This window comes from Phacochoerus africanus, chromosome 15 (genome assembly GCF_016906955.1).
Source record: "Phacochoerus africanus isolate WHEZ1 chromosome 15, ROS_Pafr_v1, whole genome shotgun sequence".
NCBI lineage: Eukaryota > Metazoa > Chordata > Mammalia > Artiodactyla > Suidae > Phacochoerus > Phacochoerus africanus.
In genome coordinates this window covers 131,360,209-131,374,284 of record NC_062558.1, presented here as the reverse complement: position 1 = coordinate 131,374,284, position 14,076 = coordinate 131,360,209, and positions in this window count along the sequence as shown.

The following is a 14,076-nucleotide window of genomic DNA, read 5'->3' as shown; positions in this document are numbered from 1 at the left end:
AGTTGACACATAAAATTAACCATCACACACATGTAATTGATCTCCTGTGTGTTGGGTTCTGGAAGACAGTGGTGAGATTGTGTTGCTTTTTATTACCATTTAAAAAATAGTTAAACTGTATTTAAGCAGATCTAGACCAGACTTTTGTGGGCCGCCTGGGTTCAACAGAACACAGTTTGAAAACCACAGCTTGTGTTATCAGAAGTCATTTAGTCCTGTTCAACCATATCATCTGTGCCTCTTGCACCTTTGAGAAGAGTGCTATTTTCTTGTGGCTCCGTCTTTTATATTACATGTAATATGTGGTCAAAAAAAGTTTTCAATCAGTGACAGGACTGATAGAACTGATATGAGTCAGACTTGATGAATGATCCTTTGTCCAGGTGATTATATATTTCTGTAATGTCTCTTTATGAACCATTTCATTTTTGACCTCTGTAACTCCTGGAAAATTCTTTAGGGTTCTTCATCCCTCATCTCATCTTTTTTTGAAATAAACATCTTATTATGGAATAATTTTGGATTTACAGAAAAGTTGCAGAGATAATAGAATTCACACACATACACACACATGCAGACACCACATCCAGTTTCCTTCACTGTTCACATCTTACATTAGGTGTGTTTGTCACGATGGATAAATGAGCACAGATACAACATTATTAAATGTCTATATTTTACTCGTTTCCTTTTGTTTTTGGTTTGTTTTTGTTATCGCTTTTGTTTTTTTCCTTTGCTTTTGCCTAAGGTTCTGTTCCATTCCAGAATCCCATCTGGGATACCATATTACATCTTCTTGTCATGTGCCCACAGGCTCTTCTTGACTGTGATCATTTCTCAGGCTTTCCTTATTTTTGATGACCTTGGCAGTTTTGATGGGTATTGATGGGTCGGGTGTTTTGTAGAATGTCCCTTCATTGGGATTTTTCTGATGTTTCCCTCATGAGAAGACTGGGGTTATGGACCTTGGGAGGTGTCCTTTGTATCTCAACCATATCAAGGGTACATATCAAGTCGATGTGACTTGTCACAGTGGAGGCTGACCTTGACCACCTAGCTGAGGTCGTGTTTGCCTGGTTTCCCTGCTGCAAAGCTCCTCTTCTCCATTTTCATGTTGTCCACTGGGACGGAAATCATGATGTGAATCTGCACTGAAAGAGTGAGAGTTTGTACCATCTTCTGTTTGTTCTCCTGTCTATTCTCAGTGAAGGAGATAAAATGGGAATTATCTATAGAGGGGTGACTATATTTCCCTTCAGTCTTACATTCAGGTTAGGGTTCTCAGCAATGGCCCCACTGACATTTGGGGCAGGGTAATTTTTGGTTGCGTCAATTGCACTGTAGAATGCTTATGGCACCACTGACCCCTATGCACGAGATACTAGCAGCAAACTACTTCCAACCACCAGAAATGTTTCCACACATTTGCTAAATACCCACCCTGGGGCTCAAGATTCACCCACTCCTTGTCTCTACTGAGAACAACTGCTTTAGAGTACATCAATACTCTGTAGGCACTGTGAAGAAAGATCTTTCTAAAAAAAAGAAAAATATATATAGTAATATAAACTATTCTTCTCTGGGCACAAAATTTTCTTTTTTTTAGATCCAATGGCTTTATTAGTAATTTCTAACAGTTTTTTTTAAAAAAATTAGATAATTCTGGGAAATAGAAGAAGAATAAAAGTACTAAAAATAATTTTATGAGACTAGCATATTACTGATTCCAAATTCTGTCATGGTCAATACACAAGGTCATTTGTTTTTTTTAAACATAAATGTAAAAATGCAAAATGCCCCCATTCATAAGTTAAACTTAGAGAACTCAGGAAATATATGCATTTATCCAGGAACAAATTGCTGCCTAGTTTCAGGGGCAGAAAAGGGTGAATATCTGTGCTTTACACATGTGAGTCCTATAGAACACAGCATGAGTGGTGCCCCCTGAAGCTGTGCAAGGCAGTGGCCCTGACTTTTCAGAATGTAGAGGCCCTGAAGAGATTCCTAGCCTATGTCCCCCTTTGTGTTAGTCAAGATGGACCAAGTTATGCTGCAGTAACAAAAATCTCAGTGGCTTAAAACATCAAAGGTTTATTTTTCATTCATAGTGCATGTCCTGTGAGGGTCAAAGATGACTCTGCTCTTTGGAATCTCTTAGGAACCCAGGATTCTGGGGGCTGTTTCTTGACAGATGCTTTCCCCATCTTCATGGAAGAGAAAAGTAAACACTGCCATGCCTTGCACTGGCAATCGTATGTTTCTGGAAGTGGCATTCATCATTTCTGTATCCTTTTCATGAACTAAACCAAGTCATGAGTCCATGCCTAACTTCAAGATGTCAATTTCACTTTGCATCCGAGAGGAGGCAAATGAGAATATTTATCAACAGTCCTAATGACCACCACAGGTTTGAAATACCAAACATGGTACTATTATGGATAAATTATTACTGAAGAATCAATATGTAAATGATTCAGGAGGTGCCTTCCTACCTTGAGGACAGGGCCTCAAAAATATTTGTTGAGTAAAATGAGTAACTTAAAACATCCAGAATTTTTTTCAGGAAGAGGATGTTGCACAGGAAGTCATCCGCGTAGTAGATGCTCCAACCACATCTAAACCAAGATACAGGGTTTGATTGTGTCTGAACTGTGCCTCGTCCTTCTCTTTTCATGTGGCTTAATATCTCTAGTGATGTCATGTCTGTCTATGTTACAGAGGGCTACGACATCAGAGGTTTGTGGGAAGATTTTTGTATGTATGTCCTTGGAAGATCATTTTCCAGCCTCCCTCCTTGGACCAAGTGGTCTGAGCCGTGGAGAGAGGGAAAGCTGAAAATGAAGAACTGAAAGACTCTTCAGTTTGACTTCGCAAAATTCTGGGTATGAGAAGTGTAGTGTGGGTACCAGTGATAGAGTAGAGAAGAGGAGGCGTGTCCTCAGCCATCCTTGGATATGCAGTAGGGTCCCATCCAAGTGGGCATGACATCATCCTGGTGAAGGAGGAAAAATGATGTGCCTTCCTCAGGTGGCTTAATGGGCAGTGGGGACCAATAAGGAGGCTGGAGTGGGGAAATAGGTCAGCTGTTCCTATGGCCCCCCCAGAAGTAAGACCAAGGCAGAAAGCTGATCTCTTGAAGACAAGCAGCCAAAGTTTTGGAACCAGAAGGGTCTGGGCATTAGTTTGATATAATCTCATTCACATCCAAAGTCTTGTGAAGCCTGCGAGAAATTCCAATTATGTGAGGATTTAGGAAATATTTTAAAGACTTGTGAATTGCAGCCTCAGAAAAGATTATGGATCTTTGATTTAGATGTTGGAGCTCTTTGAGCAGAATAGCTTTTGTCTGCTGGTAAATTCAGTTGTTAGTAGTAATATTGACAGTTACGTTAAAAAAATGAATATTGTGGAGTTCCCACTATAGTGCAGTGGGTTAAGAATCTGACCGCAGTGGCTCAGGTCACTACAGAGGTATGGGTTCTATCCCCAGCCTGGCACAGTGGGTTGAAGGATCTGGTGTTGCTGCAGCTGCGGTGTAGATTGCAGTTGTGGCTTCGCTTCATTCCCTGGTCTGAGAATTTCCATATGCTCCAAGTACGGCAAAAAAAAAAAAAAAAAAAAAAAGAATATTGTGTAATTTGGTTTGATTACTATATCCTGAAAGTATTTCTCTCTCTCTCTCTCTCTCTGTGTGTGTGTGTGTGTGTGTGTGTGTGGGCGTGTGTATGTTTAGAAACGGAACTACCAGTGAGGTATATCTGTACTGCCGTCTATGTATGTGTGAAATTATTTACTGTGGGCATATCTTGGCTTCTTTGCTTAATGTGTACTTTCTACTTATGGACATAAGTGCTGTGCTGTTTAGAAAAGTGTGATGTGGTTTGGTTCTTGGGTCAAGCAGCACCCTTGGCTATTTCGCAGTGAGCTGGGATCCCCTGTTCCCTGGGAAGGGCAAAACATTCCCTTCTCACCCGTGAGGTTTCTGAGTATAATGTGTTGTTTGTGATGATTTGATGTTCATTCATGTGGTAAAGTTTATTTTTGTTCATTGCCTGTGAGTCAACAGCTATAACACGCTTCTCCAGGAGAAAGCAGCCCACTCTCTAGTGTATACAGGTTCAAGTTTCTTTAAGAAGGAAGAGCTTAGAGAAGCATCTTTGAAGTCATCAACCTCCAGAAGAGAGACAGATGCATGCCCTTAGAACCACCGTTGCTGACATACTTAATGAGGCAGAACTAAAATTTGAGACATAGAGATGATGGGCTAGGGGTGGAAAGTGAGAACAGAGGCAGATGAAGGCATGCCATGGCACTTGTTTGGTTCAGTATAAGATGTAAATATTGATAAGTTTAAGAAATGGATGGGAGTTCCCATGGTAGCACAGCAGAAATGAGTCCGACTAGGAACCATGAGGTTGCAGGTTCGATCCCTGGCCTAGCTCAGTGGGTTAAGGATCTGGCATTGCTGTGAGCTGTAGTGTAGGTTGCAGACACAGCTTGGATCCTGCATTGCTGTGGCTGTGGCATAGGCTGGCACCTGCAGCTCTGATTAGACCCCTAGCCTGGGAACTGCCATATGCCGCAGATGTGGCCCTAAAAAGCCAAAAAAAAAAAAAAAAAGGAAGGAAAGAAAAAGAAATAGATGGTGGGGATGTGATGGTGAATCTTAATAAATTGGGAGCAAATATCAGAAAACAAAAATAGCTTGTATAACTTTCAGTCAAAAAGTCTGAGCTATCTAATGGAAGGCAGGAAAGGAGAAGGAGAAAAAGAAAATGCAGTAATTGGGGTAAAACTAAAATTAGTTTAAATCCTAATATAGCAGTAATTATACGAAATAGTGACTCCCAATCAAAAAGACAGAAGTACTTGGATTGGATACAGAACATAAAATCTGGTGATATTTTATTAATAAGACAGTAGAGGAGGAAAAGAATTTGGTTTGACTAATAACAAAAAGGTGAAAAAATATCGTAGACAAATGTAAATCAAAAAAGGTGAAAGAGTAATATTTATATTGGATAAAATAGAATTAAAGGCAAAACCATTAAGGGCAAAATGAGATGGGACATACTTATCAATGTAACAATGGAATAAGAATATATAGTCATAATGAACATAAATTCACCTGATAACATCACTTTAAAATATATAAAATGATAACTGATAGAACTCTGGGAAGGAAAAGATAAGTCAACAACTATGGATAGTAATTTTAAAACAGCTCTCTCAAACTGATGGTTTGAGCAAACCAAAGTTAAGAGGTCTCAATAATATTAAGATGAGGAACTAATAGACGTGTGTAGAATTCTATATCCAACAAAGAGTAAAGGTACATTAATTTTTGAAACTGAATCGTCCACAAACAATGACAATTTACCAAGCCACCAAGGAAGCCTCTGTTTCCAAAGAAGCCTATTTAATGCAGAATATGTTGTCTCATCGAAATGCAATACAATCAGAAATCAATGTCAAAAGAAAGTTAAAAATAGCTCATAAATCTGGAACCTAACTAACCCAAATATCATTAGGAAATTTACAAAATAGGACTATAGAAATTAAAAAAAAACCCTACTGATCAAAATTTGTTAGGTAGCTAAAGTGAACTTAGAAGAAAATATAGCTTTAGATACATTTATCTGAAAACTAGAAAGGGTTTAATAAATTATTAAAGGGTTCAAGAGGAGAAGTTGGAAAAAGAACAAACACAAAAAATGAGAAAGATACCTTTAACAAATTTAAGATAAGAAATTTAGGAGTTCCTGTCATGGCTCAGTGGTTAACGAGCCTGACTAGTATCCATGAGGACACTGGTTCGATCCCTGGCCTTGCTCAGTGGGTTAAGGATCTGGCGTTGCTGTGAGCTGTGGTGTAGGTCACAGATGCAGCTCAGATCTGCTGTTGCTGTGGCATAGGCTGGCAGCTACAGCTCTGATTTGCCCTATCCAGGGAATCTCCATAAGCCATGGGAGTGTGCCTAAAAAGACAAAAAATAAAAAAAAGAAAAAAAGAAATGTAAAGGATACTAAAAATAGCAGAGAAGATTAATGAAACCCAAATCTGGCTCTTTGAAAATAACAGTAGAGGCACTCTTTGGCTGGACTGATCAGGATAAGGAGAGAATAAGCAAATAACAAAATTATGGAATGAAGAACAGAGAAATAAAGAGGACACAGCTGAGAGAAAATATGAAAACTATTCTGTACAATTATTGCTCAAAAGATTTGAAAACTACATGAAAATATATTTATGCAAAAATATAAAATACCAAAATAGTGTAAGAGAAACTAAAAATATTGACTAGACTGATAAAGAATAATGATATTAAAATTGTATTCAGGCTCTTTTCTCTCACAGAAGCCCCAGATCCAATGGCATTATTAGTAAGTTCTACCAACATTAAAAAAAAAAAAAGACAATTCTGGGAAATAGAAGAGTAAAAACATCAGAAATAGTGTAATGAGACTAGCATATTACTGATTGCAAATTCTGTCAGGGTCAAAATACAAGGTCATTTGGCTTTTAAACATAGATATAAAAAATGCAAAATGAAGTATTAGGTACAAATATATATAAGGGTGAAAGTAACATGATCATAGAGAGTTCAGCCCAGAAAAGCAAAGATGGTTCAACCTCGGAAAATGTACTGCTACATTAATCCAAGGGAGAAAAACCACTCGATCATCTCAGATATAAAAAAGCATCTTAATAAGGTTCAACATCAGTTTATGATAAAAACATCTCTTGCAAATTATGTCTAGAAGGGAACTTCCTTAATGTGGTAAAGATTTATGCCTCTGACCTACAGCAGACAACATACTTCAGGGAAACTTTGGACGCATCCCCTTTAAGATTAGAAACACATGCGGCTGCTGTTTTAACACAGTACCAAAGGTCCTGGCCAACTAACAAACCCATGTCAGTCTAATGATTGGGAGGGAGGGTATTAAATTGTCATTTGCTGATGATATGATCTAAATAGCAATCTATAAGAATCAACAGAAAAAAATTAGAGGGTTCAAGAAATTTGAAGACTCAGATAAACTCAGAAAAATCGATTGTGTCTCTCCGTACCACCAGTAACCAATAAAAAAAATAAAATAAAAAAACAAGATGCCTTCATAACCACAACAATGAATTTAAATGATCTAGCAGTAAACAAAGAATATGCATAATATCTACGGATAATGGTTTTAAGAAAATAGGGTGAAATGGAGAGCTTCTCCATGCTTATGAATGGAGTACTTTAACCTTATACAGATGTCAGTTCTTTCCAAATGATTGTACAATTTCAGTGTGATCCAAAACAAAATTCCAGTTAGTTTTTTTTTTTCAAGGGATGTGACAAAAGTACTCCTTATGCAGAAGACTGTAGGTCCATGAATAAATAAGTTACTTTGGAGAAGTTACTTCTTTGGAAACAAGAAGGCAGACTTCCATGACTAGATATTAAGCCATAGTACAGAAACACAGAAGTAAAAATAGTGTACAATGGATACAAGAACAGAGAAGTAGACCAATTGAACAGAAATAACTTATAGACTTGCTATGTTAAAGGTCAATGAGGTACCAGATAATTACCTAAAAGAAGGTGTTGAGAAAATTGGCTCACTACACAGAGAAAGACAAAGCTAGATCCCTACCTTACACCATATGCAAAGTGCCTTCTGGATAGATGAAAAGCCTAAAGGTGAAAAGCAAAAACTAGGATGCTAATAGGAGGAGAGGTAGGACCCATGGGACTTAGGGGAAAGAAGGGACTTCTTCAGCGTGACCTAAAGGACAAGTCATTAGATGATAATCAATGGTTCTGATTATACAGAAAAAGGGTTCTGGTTAAAAAAGACAACATAGACAAATTTGAGAGGTGAGAGGTTAGAAAAACATATCTGCAATGTCTCAGACCAATGAGAAACCAATATATACAACACATAGAATTCAAGGAGCTCTGCCAATAAACAAGAAAGAGAGAAAAAGCTATAGAAAAACATGGACAAAGGCTGCGAAGAGCAATTCAGAGAAGGGGTAAACCTCAATTGCTAGTGAATATATAGAAAGATAGGCTCAAACACAGTAATAGAGAAATGCAAATTCTAGTCCCATTTTAATTGGGAACACTTGTAATCAGTTTTATTGGCTAATGCATGTGTTGCCGGGATGCAGGATAGTAGCAACCCTCCTGTCCTACTATCTGTTGGGAATGGAAACTGATCAGCCATCCGGGGGAATGACTAGGGCAGGGCTTACCTAAGTGATGTGTGTGGATGCAGAGACTCGGAATCCCACCCACCTGTGGGCGATCTCAGAAAACATCTTTACATGAATCCAGAGGAAGACATAGGTGCAAATATTTGATACTTACTGTTTGGCATTGTCCTACGTGTCAATTAGAGGGGAAATAGTACAGCGTAATGAGTGGATAACACCATGCAGCAGTTAGAAGACACAAAAATCAATGTGCTCATGACAATGGGGATGGAGCTTTAAAACATAGTGCTGAATTGAAAGGAGAAATATGTGCTTCATGGCCCAATGCCATTTAAGTAAATTTTATCACACATTTTACAGAGATAGCAACAAAGTTGTGGATACATATAACATGCATTTGAACTGTTACCTCTGGTGGGGGGGGGGCAGGTAATGAGGATGGGACTTTTTTTTTTTTTAAAGGAAATCAATAAGAAAATAAAATAAGAGAGCAGACCTGCCTGGATCAAGGATGAAAATGGGCCATGAACTGAGACATAAGATAAATTCACCATCTCCCTGAAACCTAGAATGCACCATTTCTGCCGCTCTATATTTTCTTTGTTTCCTTGTTTGCCACTAAACATGGACAACTTGATATGAGTCATTTTTATGTTAAGTCCCCCCATTGGAAGAAAGAACTAAATTTCCGGCTCCTACAATTTGGAGCACACAAATGGTCTCCATCCTTAACGAGAGAAGTTTGGCTTGTGTTCATCACCTGTTCCTGGCACCTGGTTTTACTTGGCCTCGCATTGCTGCCTACAGAAGAATTCCAGGGAGACCTTCTGTTTTCAAAATCAAGGCTTTGGAGCAGGCACCTCCTCCCACCCCCCCTGCTTTGCCTACACAGACTTCCTAATTGATGGATGCTTTCCCTTCCATCAAGCTGCATCAGTTATATTAGCAGCTTTACGGTCTGATATCTGATCCGCTGGCAATCCCACCAGGCAAATGTGGGTTGTTACATGCAACCAGGTCCTCAGACAGTGTCCAGGTTTCCCAAATAATAACTTCTGAAGATTTATTTTTTTTCATTAAGAGTCTGCTAGATTCCCTAACTTTTATTTGTAACATGGTACAAAGCAGATTAATTGAATGTCAGGGACTTTCTCTTCTGAGATGGCCTTTATTTTCTCCTAGAGTGAAAAATAAACTATTATGAGACCCCTGACAGGCCCGCTTAGCTAACTCCCGCCTCTAGCCTAGGTTACAACTATCCTGGCGTATTGGTCCTGGTTTCAGAAAACTCTTGGATGTGATATTTTCCCACCTCCGTTTGGCCCCCTCATGAGGAAACTCCCCTTTATAGAGCTCCCACATCCTCCGTGAGGGCAGTTTCAGCTTCAGTTATTATTTTGTTCTATGAAGACAGAGCATCTGGAAAATATCCTTGGTTCAATAAATGTTCATGAATCTAAGCCTATTAATAGGTCCCCAAGCAGTCTTTATGCCTCTCTTTAATCAATTTTTGTTATATCAACATTTCTGTGATAATACCGTGGAAGGTTGTAATCCTAGGTATTTAGCAGATTTCCTATTAATAACCTATTTCATTATTATGGGTGTACATGGAATTTGTCACACGATACAGTTCCTCTGAAGAACCCAATGTTCTTCCTATAGATTTGGTGCTGACTCAGTTCCCATCGTTCAAGTATGATTAGTAGTTGTAGTTGCTCTTTCCCAACAAACTACCAGTCTCTTGAGTGGTCGAGACATGTCCTTAATGCAGAATGCTCCATTTATTAAAAGTATTCAATTTTGCTCCTTCTCAGTATGACAAGTTCAGGGGTCACAGAGGTCAGCGCCTTTAGTAAGCACACCTGTGCTGCATGGACTCTGGGTCGAATAATTAAGAATCTTGATAGTTTCTAGTTCCCTTGATCATGAGCACATCTAATTAAACTTGTAGAAACATACCTGTGTTTGGAAGGCAACTTTACCTCTAATTAGTTGGATGGCCTTGAATACATTAATTCACCCCCCTAAGCCTCAGTTTCCTCACCTATGAGATGAGAATTCCTTCCTTCATTTAGCGAGCACTTATGAAACACCCCCTTTGTATGTAGCATCATTTTAGGGGCTGGGAATGGGGCTGCAAATGAGATGCAAAGTTACCTTTCTTGTGAAGCTCACATTCTGCTTGACATTTAAAGCAGAAACAAAATTCAGACAAAAAAATTGTGATACAGTACAAATATAATTATACAGTTAACCCCTGAGGGATGCGAGGGTTAGGGGCATGGACCCCCAGCACAGTCGAAAAATCTGTGTACAACTTTTGATTCTCCCAAAATTTAACTACGAATAGCCTGTTGTTGACCAGAAGCCGTACTGCTAACACAGATGATTGATTTACACATATTTTGTATGTCGTATGTATTATATACTGTATCCTTTCAATGAAGCAGGCTAGTGAAAAAATATCATTAAGAAAATCCTGAGGGGAGTTCCTGGTGGCGTAGCAGGTTAAGGATCTGGTGTTGTTACTGCTGTGGCTCAGGTGGCAGCTGTGATGTGGTTTGATTCCTGGCCTCAGGAACGTCTACCTGCTGTGGGCGCAGCCAAAAAGGAAAATCATAATGAAGAGAAAATAGATTTATAGTATTGTACTGTATTTATTGATATTGTAAGTTTATGCTCTCGGTTTACAAGATGAATCATCTGTCAGGACTTCCATCAACATCACTTTATGAGATATAAAAGATTGTAGATATAAAACATTGTACATATTAGTAACACTACACATCAAAATGAAAAGAAAATGCAACAGAGAAATTCATATGTATTTCCAAGTATAACAATTCATGCATTGATAATGAAGAGGCAGCAGTATGATTGTTTTTTATCATAGCCTAGTGTAATCGTTACAATTGTTTCATGGTAACCTAGCCTATACACTAAAGAATAAATCTTTATAAAACTTTTAAGGCATACAGTATTACAGTCATATTCATAATACAGCATTAGAAACATTTTTATATTAAGCACTTACCTGTGGTAATAGGCTGATATGCAGTTTTTCCAATTATGAGACAGACATGCTGTATGATAATGTAATTCATTGAAAGCAAAATTACAAAATAGTAAGAAAACTAACACATTATTAATTTTATGTTAACCATCACTCACTCTATGCCTGTATTAGGATAGACGAGTCTCTCTATGCATTCATGACATAACTTTTTTGATATTTCTAGGCAATGTGATTTGTCTGAAAGTTTTTTCAAGTTGTCACAAATCTCAAAAAAGTTTCCAATATATTGACTGAAGACAGTCTGCATATAAGTGGACTCACCTGCTTTAAACTTGTGTTGTTCAAAGGTCAACTGTCCTTACCTTATAGAGCAGTTCTAAGACTTATCCCACAGAGATGCTACAAGATCGTGTGAGCAAACACCCCTGTGTAACTCCTGGGGTAGAGCAGGCGCCACTCCATGGCCATTACTTGAGTGGAAGAACTGTCAGTTAAAGGCCGTTGCTTTTTCTGTCCTCTTTGAGAGGTCGGTGTGGTGGTGAGGATGCAGCGAATAGTAATCTTGAAGTGGTGCTGGGGTGCCCATGGAATTTTTTTCCTGGACAACATGTAGGGGGAGAAGCACCAGTGCCCTTTGGCTTCCCAAGACAGAGAGTGTGGGACTGTGTACGGGACAGGTACAGACCCCAGTCTGCGTAGCACCTCTCTAGCCTGGCACCTCCCCTCCCACCCTGCGCACTGCACTCTCCCTGGAGGAGGCATTGGCATTATTGCCGGGCAAGCGTCAGAACTGACCTTGGCTCTGTTTTGAGGCTCATGTGTGCATGCAGTTGGGTGGGGGATAGAGAATGCAGCAGCCACTCCAGGCCAGTGTTTGTCCTCGCTGAGCTTCCCCTGTATACCCATTGAGGACCTTGCAATTCTCTTTATCATGGCCCAGGCTCTGTGTCTTTGGGCCAAACAGGAGATGGCTTAGGGCCCCTCCAACTGAGACACATTCTAAATGCAATATGGCTCTCGTCTTCTTCCTCCCTGTAGGGCTCAAGCCTGGGGAGGGAAGAAGCTACTCAGATGGTTGGAAGTGAACTGGGCCTGGCCATTCACCATGGCCTGGACCGGTCTTCCTAGAGCCCTGCCTTTCCCTCATCTTTGTATAGAAGCTTGGCTCCGGGTCCCAGCTTCACAAAACCACTTAATATATAGTCACTTGATAGACTGAGAATATCGCTGGCACTATACTTTGTGGTCCTTTTGGAAGGGATTGTGAAATATGATTGAAAGGCACATAGGAGGAAGGAAAAGAGAAGTGGTGTGGCTAAACAAGTCAGCAGAAATCAAGTCTGAATTTGTGAACCACTCGGCGGAGTGAAAGCCAAGTCATGAGAAATAAATCAAAATGAGCCAACACATTTTTGTATTATCCTTATTTAAATATTTGTTATATCATTACAGCACTGAAGCCTACTGGCCTTTTCTTGGGGACGCTGATTCTTGGGTTCTTGGCTTTTGTTTCCCTAGAGCAGGTAATCACTTGAACTCCCTGGCATTGCCCTTGACCATGAAGCCTGTCGGGTAGATATGTGGGGAAACTAATGTCTTCCCCGGCTGCCGATCGGTGTCTGAATCGGCTGAGTCTATGAGCCTTGAAGGCCCAACAAGCCAACACAAACATGCAGATCCCCCTGAACTCGTTAAAGGAGTTTTGTTGGGTTACAGAGGATTCCCAGTTCTGGCTCCTGGAAAACACAGCCGGGTCAAACAGTTCAGATATGTCACAACAGACTGGTAGTGAGTGTCCCTTTTTTTAAAAGACAAAACAAGACAATGATGTGCTGGTAGGAATTCAACACGATAACAGATTTGGAACTATTCCGTACAAAGATTTTCATGTTGGGTCTTCTGATCAGTACCTGGTAAGGTAAATTCATTAGCTGGATTGTATTTCAAGCCCAAAGAGGAATGTCCCAAGTGAAAATGTGATTTAACAACCCAGGGCCACGTGGCCTTCTGGAAGCAGCTGTGTCAGACCTTCAAGTTGGGGCATGAGTGACCTCTAACATCTAAAGGAGCATTTACTCCTGGTAAGTTTATCCTCCAATTTTTAAAAAATAGTGTTTGCTGACATACAGCCTTCATTAAGCCGCCAGAGACTTAAGATAATAACAGGAAGTTCTGCACAGATAAACCCAGCATGGTAGTCAGGGAAGATTGAGACTTAGTCAATTAAATCATTAACGGATATTTGAAATGCCTTTGTAATGGGGTGCCCATGCAGTCCACACATGCAAATAAAAGGGAAAAACATCTTATCTCATTCCGCTCTTCTTTTCGGGGGCCAAAAGATTCTCCCTTGAACTTGCTCTGTTTATAGATGGCAAGGAACGAGGTTTATTTGAACTGGTTTTGTTATGCGTTTGTATGGGTTTCTCCTCTCCACTGCAGAATGTGTTCTTATGGTTCCTGTGTCTCAGAGCCTGGTTTTTCTTTTTTTTGCAGCAGCGCCAGAGTTTATCACCACTCACTTCTGGATAGTGTTAATGCTGCAGTCACTTCCTATCTACAAAACAATTGTAACATTCACCAGAGTTCTGGGTGTTAAGGCCACGTGGGGGATTGTTACCTGAAATGGCTAAAAAAAAAAAAAAAAAAAAAGATTTTAAGAAGTTCGTGCAAAACGCTGATGCTGTTTGTAGAGAAATACTGTTCTAGATTCCACACATGTCTGTCAAACACATGGGACGAGCACAGCAGCCCCGTGACTAGGCGAGAGAGGACCCCATCGTTAAGTGTTTATCTGAGAGCTCATTGTAGAGCCATCATTCGTAGCCTCGTTGCAGCAGGGAGGGTTC